The sequence below is a fragment of the Ambystoma mexicanum genome, chromosome 1p, assembly GCF_040938575.1.
Source record: "Ambystoma mexicanum isolate Mex_15411 chromosome 1p, UKY_AmexF1_1, whole genome shotgun sequence".
Taxonomy (NCBI): Eukaryota; Metazoa; Chordata; class Amphibia; order Caudata; family Ambystomatidae; genus Ambystoma; species Ambystoma mexicanum.
The window spans coordinates 1,510,083,529-1,510,097,018 of NC_090921.1; positions in this window are offsets into that span (position 1 = coordinate 1,510,083,529).

The following is a 13,490-nucleotide window of genomic DNA, read 5'->3' on the forward strand; positions in this document are numbered from 1 at the left end:
TCCAACTCCTTCCCATTCCAATCCTGAGACCCTTCCTATAGCCTGAGATGTGATATCTCAATGCCCCTAATACCAATCCTGAGATCCTTCTTCTAACATGAAATGTGATATCCAACTCCTTCACTTTCCAAACCTGAGAGCCTATCTATAGCATGAGATGTGAGATCTAAGTCCTTCCCATTCCAATCCTTAGACCCTTCCTACATCATGCAATATGATATCTCAATGATTCTAATAAAAAACCTGAGACCCGTCCTATAACATGAGATGGGATATTCAACTCCTTCCCATTCCAATCCTGAGACACTTCCGATAGCAGAGATGTGATATCTCAATGTTTATACCAAACCTGAGACCCTTCCTATAACATGAGATGTGATATCCAACTCCTTCCCGTTCCAAACCTGAGACCCTTCCTTTAGCATGAGATGTTATATCCAGCTCCTTCCCATTCCAATCCTGAGACACTTCCGATAGCATGAGATGTGATATCTCAATGCTTCTAATATCAAAACTGAGACCCTCCCTATAGCATGATATGTGATATCTAAGTCCTTCCCATTCCAATCCTGAGAGCCTTCCTATAGCATGAGATGTGATATCTTAATGCTTCTACCAAACCTGAGACCCTTCCTTTAGCATGAGATGTGATATCCAACTCCTTCCCATTCCAATCCTGAGACCCTTCCTATAGCATGAGATGTGATATCTCAATACTTCTAATACCAAACCTGAGATCCTTCCGATAACATGAGATGTGATATCTCAATACTTCTAATACCAAACCTGAGATCCATCCTATAACATGAGATGTGATATCCAAATCCTTCCCCTTCCAAACCTGAGACCCTCCCTTTAGCATGAGATGTGATATCCAACTCCTTCCCATTCCAATCCTGAGACCCTTCTGATAGCATAAGATATATCTCAATGCTTCTATACCAAACCTGAGATCCTTCCGATAGCATGAGATGTGATATCTCAATACTTCTAATACCAAACCTGAGATCCTTCCTATAACATGAGATGTGATATCCAAATCCTTATCTTCCAAACCTGAGACCCTTCCTTTACCATGAGATGTGATATCCAACTCCTTCCCATTCCAATCCTGAGACTCTTCTGATAGCATAAGATATGATATCTCAATGCTTCTATACCAAACCTGAGATCCTTCTGATAGCATGAGATGTGATATCTCAATACTTCTAATACCAAACCTGAGATCCTACCTCTAACATGAAATGTGATATCCAACTCTTTCCCCTTGCAAACCTGAGAGCCTTCCTATAGCATGAGATGTGATATCCAAGTCCTTCCCATTCCAATCCTGAGACCCTTCCTATAACATGAGATGTGATATCCAACTCCTTCCCATTCCAACCTGAGACCCTTCCTATAGCATGAGATGGGATATCCAACTCCTTCCAAATCCAATCCCGATAACCTTCCGATAGCATGAGATGTGATATCCCAATGCTTCTACCAAACCTGAGACCCATACTATGGCATGAGATGTGATATCAAACTCCTTCGCATTCTAATCCTGAGACCCTTCCTATAGCTTGAGATGTGATATCCAACTCCTTCCCATTCCAATTCTGAGACCCTTCCTATACCATGAGACTTGATATCTCAATGCTTCTAATACCAAACCTGAGACCCGTCCTATAACATGAGATGTGATATCCAAATCCTTCCCCTTCCAAACCTTAGACCCTTCCTTTATCATGAGATGTGATATCCAACTCCTTCCCATTCCAATCTTGAGACCCTTCCGATATCATGAAATGTGATATCTCAATGCTTCTAATATCAAACTTGAGACCCTCCTTATAGCATGAGATGTGATATCCAAGTCCTTCCCATTCCAATCCTGAGACCCTTCCTATAGCATGAGATGTGATATCTCAATGCTTCTAATACCAAACCTGAGATCCTTCCTATAACATGAGATGGGAATATCCAATGTGATATCCAAATCCTTCCCCTTCCAAACCTGAGACCCTCCCTTTAGCATGAGATGTGATATCCAACTCCTTCCCATTCCATTCTGAGACCCTTCTGATAGCATGAGATGTGATATCTCAATGCCTCTAATACCAAACCTGAGATCCTACCTCTATCATGAAATGTGATATCCAACTCTTTCCCCTTCCAAACCCGAGAGCCTTCCTATAGCATGAGATGTGATATCCAAGTCCTTCCCATTCCAATCCTGAGACCCTTCCTAGAGCTTGAGATGTGATATCCAACTCCTTCCCATTCCAATTCTGAGACCCTTCCTATACTATGAGACATGATATCTCAATGCTTCTAATACCAAACCTGAGACCCGTAATATAACATGAGACGTGATATCCAAATCCTTCCCCTTCCAAACCTTAGACCCTTCCTTTATCATGAGATGTGATATCCAACTCCTTCCCATTCCAATCCTGAGACCCTTCCGATATCATGAGATGTGATATCTCAAAGCTTCTAATATCAAACTTGAGACCCTCCCTATAGCATGAGATGTGATATCCAAGTCCTTCCCATTCCAATCCTGAGACCCTTCCTATAGCATGAGATGTGATATCTCAATGCTTCTAATACCAAACCTGAGACCCTTCCTATAACATGAGATGGGAATATCCAACTCCTTCCCATTCCAATCCTGAGACCCTTCCGATAGCAGAGATGTGATATCTCAATGCTTATACCAAACCTGAGATCCTTCCTATAACATGAGATGTCCTGATACACTTCCTACAGCATGAGATGTGATATATCACTGCTTATACCAAACCTGAGACCCTTCCCATAGCATGAGATGTGATATCCAAGTCCTACCCATTCCAATCCTGAGACACTTCCTATAGCATGAGATGTGATATCTCAATGCTTCTAATACCAAACCTGAGACTCTTCCTATGACATGAGATGGGAAATACAACTCCTTCCCATTCCAATCCTGAGACCCTTTTGATAGCAGAGATGTGATATCTCAATGTTTATACCAAACCTGAGACCCTTCCTACGGCATGAGTTGTCATATTCAACTCCTTCCCATTCCAATCCTGAGACCCTTCCTATAGCATGAGATGTGATATCCAACTCCTTCCCATTCCAATCCTGAGACCCTTCCTATAGCATGAGATGTGATGTCTCAATGTTTCTAATACCAAACCTGATATCCTTCCTATAACATGAGATGTGATATCCAACTCCTTCCATTCCAATCCTGAGACCCTTCCTATAGCATTAGATGTGATATCCAACTCCTTCCCATTCCAATCCTGAGACCCTTCCTATAGCCTGAGATGTGATATCTCAATGCCCCTAATACCAATCCTGAGATCCTTCTTCTAACATGAAATGTGATATCCAACTCCTTCACTTTCCAAACCTGAGAGCCTATCTATAGCATGAGATGTGAGATCTAAGTCCTTCCCATTCCAATCCTTAGACCCTTCCTACATCATGCAATATGATATCTCAATCATTCTAATAAAAAACCTGAGACCCGTCCTATAACATGAGATGGGATATTCAACTCCTTCCCATTCCAATCCTGAGACACTTCCGATAGCAGAGATGTGATATCTCAATGTTTATACCAAACCTGAGACCCTTCCTATAACATGAGATGTGATATCCAACTCCTTCCCGTTCCAAACCTGAGACCCTTCCTTTAGCATGAGATGTTATATCCAGCTCCTTCCCATTCCAATCCTGAGACACTTCCGATAGCATGAGATGTGATATCTCAATGCTTCTAATATCAAAACTGAGACCCTCCCTATAGCATGATATGTGATATCTAAGTCCTTCCCATTCCAATCCTGAGAGCCTTCCTATAGCATGAGATGTGATATCTTAATGCTTCTACCAAACCTGAGACCCTTCCTTTAGCATGAGATGTGATATCCAACTCCTTCCCATTCCAATCCTGAGACCCTTCCTATAGCATGAGATGTGATATCTCAATACTTCTAATACCAAACCTGAGATCCTTCCGATAACATGAGATGTGATATCTCAATACTTCTAATACCAAACCTGAGATCCATCCTATAACATGAGATGTGATATCCAAATCCTTCCCCTTCCAAACCTGAGACCCTCCCTTTAGCATGAGATGTGATATCCAACTCCTTCCCATTCCAATCCTGAGACCCTTCTGATAGCATAAGATATATCTCAATGCTTCTATACCAAACCTGAGATCCTTCCGATAGCATGAGATGTGATATCTCAATACTTCTAATACCAAACCTGAGATCCTTCCTATAACATGAGATGTGATATCCAAATCCTTATCTTCCAAACCTGAGACCCTTCCTTTACCATGAGATGTGATATCCAACTCCTTCCCATTCCAATCCTGAGACTCTTCTGATAGCATAAGATATGATATCTCAATGCTTCTATACCAAACCTGAGATCCTTCTGATAGCATGAGATGTGATATCTCAATACTTCTAATACCAAACCTGAGATCCTACCTCTAACATGAAATGTGATATCCAACTCTTTCCCCTTGCAAACCTGAGAGCCTTCCTATAGCATGAGATGTGATATCCAAGTCCTTCCCATTCCAATCCTGAGACCCTTCCTATAACATGAGATGTGATATCCAACTCCTTCCCATTCCAACCTGAGACCCTTCCTATAGCATGAGATGGGATATCCAACTCCTTCCAAATCCAATCCCGATAACCTTCCGATAGCATGAGATGTGATATCCCAATGCTTCTACCAAACCTGAGACCCATACTATGGCATGAGATGTGATATCAAACTCCTTCGCATTCTAATCCTGAGACCCTTCCTATAGCTTGAGATGTGATATCCAACTCCTTCCCATTCCAATTCTGAGACCCTTCCTATACCATGAGACTTGATATCTCAATGCTTCTAATACCAAACCTGAGACCCGTCCTATAACATGAGATGTGATATCCAAATCCTTCCCCTTCCAAACCTTAGACCCTTCCTTTATCATGAGATGTGATATCCAACTCCTTCCCATTCCAATCTTGAGACCCTTCCGATATCATGAAATGTGATATCTCAATGCTTCTAATATCAAACTTGAGACCCTCCTTATAGCATGAGATGTGATATCCAAGTCCTTCCCATTCCAATCCTGAGACCCTTCCTATAGCATGAGATGTGATATCTCAATGCTTCTAATACCAAACCTGAGATCCTTCCTATAACATGAGATGGGAATATCCAATGTGATATCCAACTCCTTCCCATTCCAATCCTGAGACCCTTCCTATAGAATGAGATGTGATGTCTCAATGCTTCTAATACCAAACCTGATATCCTTCCTATAACATGAGATGTGATATCCAACTCCTTCCATTCCAATCCTGAGACCCTTCCTATAGCATGAGATGTGATATCTCAATGCTTCTACCAAACCTGAGACCCTTCCTATAGCATGAGATGTGATATCCAACTCCTTCCCATTCCAATCCTGAGACCCTTCCTATAGCCTGAGATGTGATATCTCAATGCCCCTAATACCAAACCTGAGATCCTTCCTCTAACATGAAATGTGATATCCAACTCCTTCACTTTCCAAACCTGAGAGCCTATCTATAGCATGAGATGTGAGATCTAAGTCCTTCCCATTCCAATCCTTAGACCCTTCCTACATCATGCAATATGATATCTCAATGATTCTAATAAAAAACCTGAGACCCGTCCTATAACATGAGATGTGATATCCAACTCCTTCCCGTTCCAAACCTGAGACCCTTCCTTTAGCATGAGATGTTATATCCAGCTCCTTCCCATTCCAATCCTGAGACACTTCCGATAGCATGAGATGTGATATCTCAATGCTTCTAATATCAAAACTGAGACCCTCCCTATAGCATGATATGTGATATCTAAGTCCTTCCCATTCCAATCCTGAGAGCCTTCCTATAGCATGAGATGTGATATCTCAATGCTTCTACCAAACCTGAGACCCTTCCTATAACATGAGATGTGATATCCAACTCCTTCCCGTTCCAAACCTGAGACCCTTACTTTAGCATGAGATGTTATATCCAGCTCCTTCCCATTCCAATCCTGAGACACTTCCGATAGCATGAGATGTGATATCTCAATGCTTCTAATATCAAAAGTGAGACCCTCCCTATAGCATGATATGTGATATCTAAGTCCTTCCCATTCCAATCCTGAGAGCCTTCCTATAGCATGAGATGTGATATCTCAATGCTTCTACCAAACCTGAGACCCTTCCTTTAGCATGAGATGTGATATCCAACTCCTTCCCATTCCAATCCTGAGACCCTTCCTATAGCATGAGATGTGATATCTCAATGCTTCTATACCAAACCTGAGATCCTTCCGATAGCATGAGATGTGATATCTCAATACTTCTAATACCAAACCTGAGATCCTTCCTATAACATGAGATGTGATATCCAAATCCTTATCTTCCAAACCTGAGACCCTTCCTTTACCATGAGATGTGATATCCAACTCCTTCCCATTCCAATCCTGAGACTCTTCTGATAGCATAAGATATGATATCTCAATGCTTCTATACCAAACCTGACATCCTTCTGATAGCATGAGATGTGATATCTCAATACTTCTAATACCAAACCTGAGATCCTACCTCTAACATGAAATGTGATATCCAACTCTTTCCCCTTGCAAACCTGAGAGCCTTCCTATAGCATGAGATGTGATATCCAAGTCCTTCCCATTCCAATCCTGAGACCCTTCCTATAACATGAGATGTGATATCCAAGTCCTTCCCATTCTAATCCTGAGACCCTTCCTATAGCTTGAGATGTGATATCCAACTCCTTCCCATTCCAATTCTGAGACCCTTCCTATACCATGAGACTTGATATCTCAATGCTTCTAATACCAAACCTGAGACCCGTCCTATAACATGAGATGTGATATCCAAATCCTTCCCCTTCCAAACCTTAGACCCTTCCTTTATCATGAGATGTGATATCCAACTCCTTCCCATTCCAATCTTGAGACCCTTCCGATATCATGAAATGTGATATCTCAATGCTTCTAATATCAAACTTGAGACCCTCCTTATAGCATGAGATGTGATATCCAAGTCCTTCCCATTCCAATCCCGAGACCCTTCCTATAGCATGAGATGTGATATCTCAATGCTTCTAATACCAAACCTGAGATCCTTCCTATAACATGAGATGGGAATATCCAATGTGATATCCAACTCCTTCCCATTCCAATCCTGAGACCCTTCCTATAGCATGAGATGTGATATCTCAATGCTTCTAATATCAAACTTGAGACCCTCCCTATAGCATGAGATGTGATACTCAAGTCCTTCCCATTCCAATCCTGAGACCCTTCCTATAGCATGAGATGTGATATCTCAATGCTTATAACAAAACCTGAGACCCTTCCTATAGCATGAGATGTGATATCCAACTCCTTCCCATTCCAATCCTGAGACCCTTCCTATAGCCTGAGATGTGATATCTCAATGCCTCTAATACCAAACCTGAGATCCTTCCTCTAACATGAAATGTGATATCCAACTCCTTCACCTTCCAAACCTGAGAGCCTATCTATAGCATGAGATGTGATATCCGAGTCCTTCCCATTCCAATCCTTAGACCCTTCCTACAGCATGCAATATGATATCTCAATGATTTTAATAAAAAACCTGAGACCCGTCCTATAACATGAGATGGGATCTCCAACTCCTTCCCATTCCAATCCTGAGACACTTCCGATAGCAGAGATGTGATATCTCAATGTTTATACCAAACCTGAGACCCTTCCTATAACATGAGATGTGATATCCAACTCCTTCCCGTTCCAAACCAGAGACCCTTCCTTTAGCATGAGATGTGATATCCAGCTCCTTCCCATTCCAATCCTGAGACCCTTCCTATAGCATGAGATGTGATATCTCAATGCTTCTAATATCAAACTTGAGACCCTCCCTATAGCATGAGATGTGATACTCAAGTCCTTCCCATTCCAATCCTGAGACCCTTCCTATAGCATGAGATGTGATATCCAACTCCTTCCCATTCCAATCCTGAGACCCTTCCTATAGCCTGAGATGTGATATCTCAATGCCTCTAATACCAAACCTGAGATCCTTCCTCTAACATGAAATGTGATATCCAACTCCTTCACCTTCCAAACCTGAGAGCCTATCTATAGCATGAGATGTGATATCCAAGTCCTTCCCATTCCAATCCTTAGACCCTTCCTACAGCATGCAATATGATATCTCAATGAGTTTAATAAAAAACCTGAGACTCGTCCTATAACATGAGATGGGATCTCCAACTCCTTCCCATTCCAATCCTGAGACACTTCCGATAGCAGAGATGTGATATCTCAATGTTTATACCAAACCTGAGACCCTTCCTATAACATGAGATGTGATATCCAACTCCTTCCCGTTCCAAACCAGAGACCCTTCCTTTAGCATGAGATGTGATATCCAGCTCCTTCCCATTCCAATCCTGAGACACTTCCGATAGCATGAGATGTGATATCTCAATGCTTCTAATATCTAAACTGAGACCCTCCCTATAGCATGATATGTGATATCTAAGTCCTTCCCATTCCAATCCTGAGACCCTTCCTTTAGCATGAGATGTGATATCTCAATGCTTATCCTTGATTCCTGTAGTAAATTGATTTCCTTTGCAGGCCGACTCCTGTCACGAATGCCTTGTCTGCATGCATTCTCTCCTGGCCATTCTCTCACCGTGACTATTTGCCTACCCCCTTCCTCTCTCAGTGGATGGACTTCTCCGTCCTAGCCTCCTACCACTCAACTCCGCCTACTTGGAGAATTCAACATGAACCTGTATGCTTCCTGACCTGGACTTTTACGAGAACTGCAACTCTTCATGTCGCTGGCCCTACACACTGCAGGGAATACTCAGGATTTTCTGATCTCAGACCTCCCCCTCTGTAACCCTCTCAACAATCCTCTCCCGTGGTGATCAAGTTCTCATCTTCAAAGAAGGCTAACTGCCAGCTGTTCCTCCTCAGAGGAGTTCTCCCTTTCTGTCCCTGCTCCCTGCACCGTTTCGCGTTGCAAACACTCGCTTCCCTGCTCTCTTGTTTAGACGCTTTTTCTTCTCAGAGGCCTTCTTGCTTTCTGCCCTTTTCGCGTTGCAAGTACTCGCTTCCCAGCTCTCTGGTTTAGACGCGTGTTCCCTGCCTTCTCTCCTCTTCCCGCTGCCTTCAAATCAAAAAATGAGCTCCAAAAGATACACAGTGCTCAGAATGCTCTATAACACCCATTATTCAACATATAGCCGTAACCCACTAGACGTATTGATACGTGCTGTAAACTAGCAAAAACAGCTAGAAAATGTACTTTCCTCGCGTTTTTGTAAATGCTAATTCTGATGGGTTCCCATGTATACTGTCCGTGCATTTGTTGTCGAATCCTGAAGTTTTTAACCACTGTTCTCCCATACAAGGGGGGGGGGGGGGTCAACGTCTACTGCTGTTCACAGGCTGAATGTATACGGCTGAAATCTTCAAGGCATTATCAGCTTTCCTGACTGTTTTGGAACGTGTATTTGCCATCTGTTAATGCAGTCGCCCTGTGTTCATCGTCCCTTCTACTTATAGGCTGCACTCCCCTGGTGATCACATTCTCCTCTCCAGAGCAGGCTGACTACCAGCTGCTCCTCCTCATAGGCGTTCATCCTTTCTGTCCCTGCTCCATGCACCGTTTCGCGTTGCATGTACTCGCTTCCCAGCTCTCTGGTTTAGATGCGAGTTCCCTGCCTTCTCTCCTCTTCCTACAGCCTTCCAATGAGCTCCACAAGATACAGTGTTCAGAATGCTTTATAACACCCATTATTCAACATATAGCTGTAACCCGCTAGACGTATTGAAACGTGCTAAAAACGAGCAGAAACAGCTAGAACATGTACTTTCCTCGCGTTTTGGTAAATGCGAATTCTGGTGGATTCCCATTTTGTACTCTGTTCGTGCGTTTGTTCAGTCGAATCCTGGTCTTTTGAACCACTCTTCTCCCATACAAGGGAGGGTCAAAATGTGTTGTCGACAGGCTGAATTTATACTGCTGAAATGCTCGCTTCCCTGCTCTCTGGTTTAGACGCGTGTACCCTGCATTTACCAAAACGCGAGGGAAGTACATTTTCTAGCTGTTTTTGCTAGTTTTTAGCACGTTTCAATACGTCTAGCGGGTTACAGCTATATGTTGAATAATGGGTGTTATAAAGCATTCTGAACACTATCTTGTGGAGCAAATTGGAAGGCTGTAGCAAGAGGAGAGAAGGCAGGGAACACGCATCTCAACCAGAGAGCTGGGACGCGAGTACATGCAACGCGAAACGGTGCAGGGAGCAGAGACAGAAAGGATGAACACCTATGAGGAGGAGCAGCTGGTAGTTAGCCTGCAAAGGAGAGAAGAATGTGATCACTAGGGGAGTGCAGCCTGTAAACTAGAAGGAACGATGAACAAAGGGCGACTGCATTAACAGATGGCAAATACACGTTCCAAAACAGTCAGGAAAGCTGATAATGCCTTGAAGATTTCAGCCGTATACATTCAGCCTGTGAACAGCAGATGTTGACCCCCCCTTCCTAGTATGGGAGAACAGTGGTTAAAAACTTCAGGATTCGACACAAAGGCACGGACACAGTACATACAACATGGGAACCCACCAGAATTCGCCTTTACAAAAACGCGAGGGAAGTACATTTTCTAGCTATTTTTGCTAGTTTTTAGCACGTTTCAATACGTCTAGCGGGTTACAGCTATATGTTGAATAATGGGGTTATAAAGCATTCTGAACACTATCTAGTGGAGCTCATTGGAAGGCTGTAGGAAGAGGAGAGAAGGCAGGGAACACGCATCTAAACCAGAGAGCAGGGAAGCGAGCATTTCAGCAGTATAAATTCAGCCTGTGAACAACACATTTTGACCCTCCTTTGTATGGGAGAAGAGTGGTTCAAAAGACCAGGATTCGACTGAACAAACGCACGAACAGAGTACAACATGGGAATCCACCAGAATTCGCATTTACCAAAACGCGAGAAAAGTACATTTTCGAGCTGTTTCTGCTCGTTTTTAGCACGTTTCAATACGTCTAGCGGGTTACAGCTATATGTTGAATAATGGGGTTATAAAGCATTCTGAACACTATCTTGTGGAGCTCATTGGAAGGCTGTAGGAAGAGGAGAGAAGGCAGGGAACACGCATCTAAACCAGAGAGCTGGGAAGCGAGTACATGCAACGCGGAACGGTGCAGGGAGCAGGGACAGAAAGGATGAACGCCTATGAGGAGGAGCAGCTGGTAGTCAGCCTGCTCTGGAGAGGAGAATGTGATCACCAGGGGAGTGCAGCCTGTGAAGTAGAAGGGACGATGAACACAGGGCGACTGCATTAACAGATGGCAAATACACGTTCCAAAACAGTCAGGAAAGCTGATAATGCCTTGAAGATTTCAGCCGTATACATTCAGCCTGTGAACAGCAGTAGACGTTGACCCCCCCCCCCCCCCCTTGTATGGGAGAACAGTGGTTAAAAACATCAGGATTCGACAACAAACGCACGGACAGTACATACATGGGAACCCATCAGAATTAGCATTTACAAAAACGCGAGGAAAGTACATTTTCTAACTGTTTTTGCTAGTTTACAGCACGTTTCAATACGTCTAGCGGATTACGGCTATATGTTGAATAATGGGTGTTATAGAGCATTCTGAGCACTGTGTATCTTTTGGAGCTCATTTTTTGATTTGAAGGCAGCGGGAAGAGGAGAGAAGGCAGGGAACACGCGTCTAAACCAGAGAGCTGGGAAGCGAGTACTTGCAACGCGAAAAGGGCAGAAAGGAAGAAGGCCTCTGAGAAGGAAAAGCGTCTAAACCAGAGAGCAGGAAAGCGAGTGTTTGCAACGCGAAACTGTGCAGGGAGGAGGGACAGAAAGGGAGAACTCCTCTGAGGAGGAATAGCTGGCAGTTAGCCTTCTTTGGAGATGAGAACTTGATCAACACGGGAGAGGATTGTTGAGAGGGTTACAGAGGGGGAGGTCTGAGATCAGAAAATCCTGAGTATTCCCTGCAGTGTGTAGGGCCAGCGACATGAAGAGTTGCAGATCTCGTAAAAGTCCAGGTCAGGAAGCATACAGGTTCATGTTGAATTCTCCAAGTAGGCGGAGTTGAGTGGTAGGAGGCAAGGATGGAGAAGTCCATCCACTGAGAGAGGAAGGGGGTAGGCAAATAGCCACGGTGAGCGAATGACCAGGAGAGAATGCATGCAGACAAGGCATTTGTGACAGGAGTCGGCCTGCAAAGGAAATCAATTTACTACAGGAATCAAGGATAAGCATTGAGATATCACATCTCATGCTATAGGGTCTCAGGATTGGAATGGGAAGGACTTAGATATCACATATCATGCTATAGGAAGTGTCTCAGGACATCTCATGTTATAGGAAGGATCTCAGGTTTGGTATAAGCATTGAGATATCACATCTCTGCTATCGGAAGGGTCTCAGGATTGGAATGGGAAGGAGTTGGATATTCCCATCTCATGTTATAGGAAGGGTCTCAGGTTTGGTATTAGAAGCATTGAGATATCACATCTCATGCTATAGGAAGGGTCTCAGGATTGGAATGGGAAGGACTTGGATATCACATCTCATGCTATAGGAAGGGTCTCAAGTTTGATATTAGAAGCTTTGAGATATCACATCTCATGATATCGGAAGGGTCTCAGGATTGGAATGGGAAGGAGTTGGATATCACATCTCATGATAAAGGAAGGGTCTAAGGTTTGGAAGGGGAAGGATTTGGATATCACGTCTCATGTTATATTACGGGTCTCAGGTTTGGTATTAGAAGCATTGAGATATCAAGTCTCATAGTATAGGAAGGGTCTCAGAATTGGAATGGGAAGGAGTTGGATATCACATCTCAAGCTCTAGGAAGGGTCTCAGGATTGGATGGGAAGGACTTGGATATCACATCTCATGCTATAGGAAGGCTCTCAGGTTTGGAAGGGGAAAGAGTTGGATATCACATTTCATGTTAGAGGTAGGATCTCAGGTTTGGTATTAGAGGCATTGAGATATCACATCTCATGCTATCAGAAGGGTCTCAGGAATGGAATGGGAAGGAGTTGGATATCACATCTCATGCTAAAGGGAGGGTCTCAGGTTTGGAAGGGGAAGGATTTGGATATCACATCTCATGTTATAGGAAGGATCTCAGGTTTGGTATTAGAAGCATTGCGATATCACATCTCATGCTATCGGAAGGATCTCAGGTTTGGTAGTAGAAGTATTGAGATATCACATCTCATGCTTTAGGAAGGGTCTCAGGATTGGAATGGGAAGGAGTTGGATATCACATCTCATGCTAAAGGAAGGGTCTCAGGTTTGGTAGAAGCATTGAGATATCACATCTCATGCTATAGGAAGGGTCTCAGGATTGGAATGGGAAGGACTTAGATATCACATATCA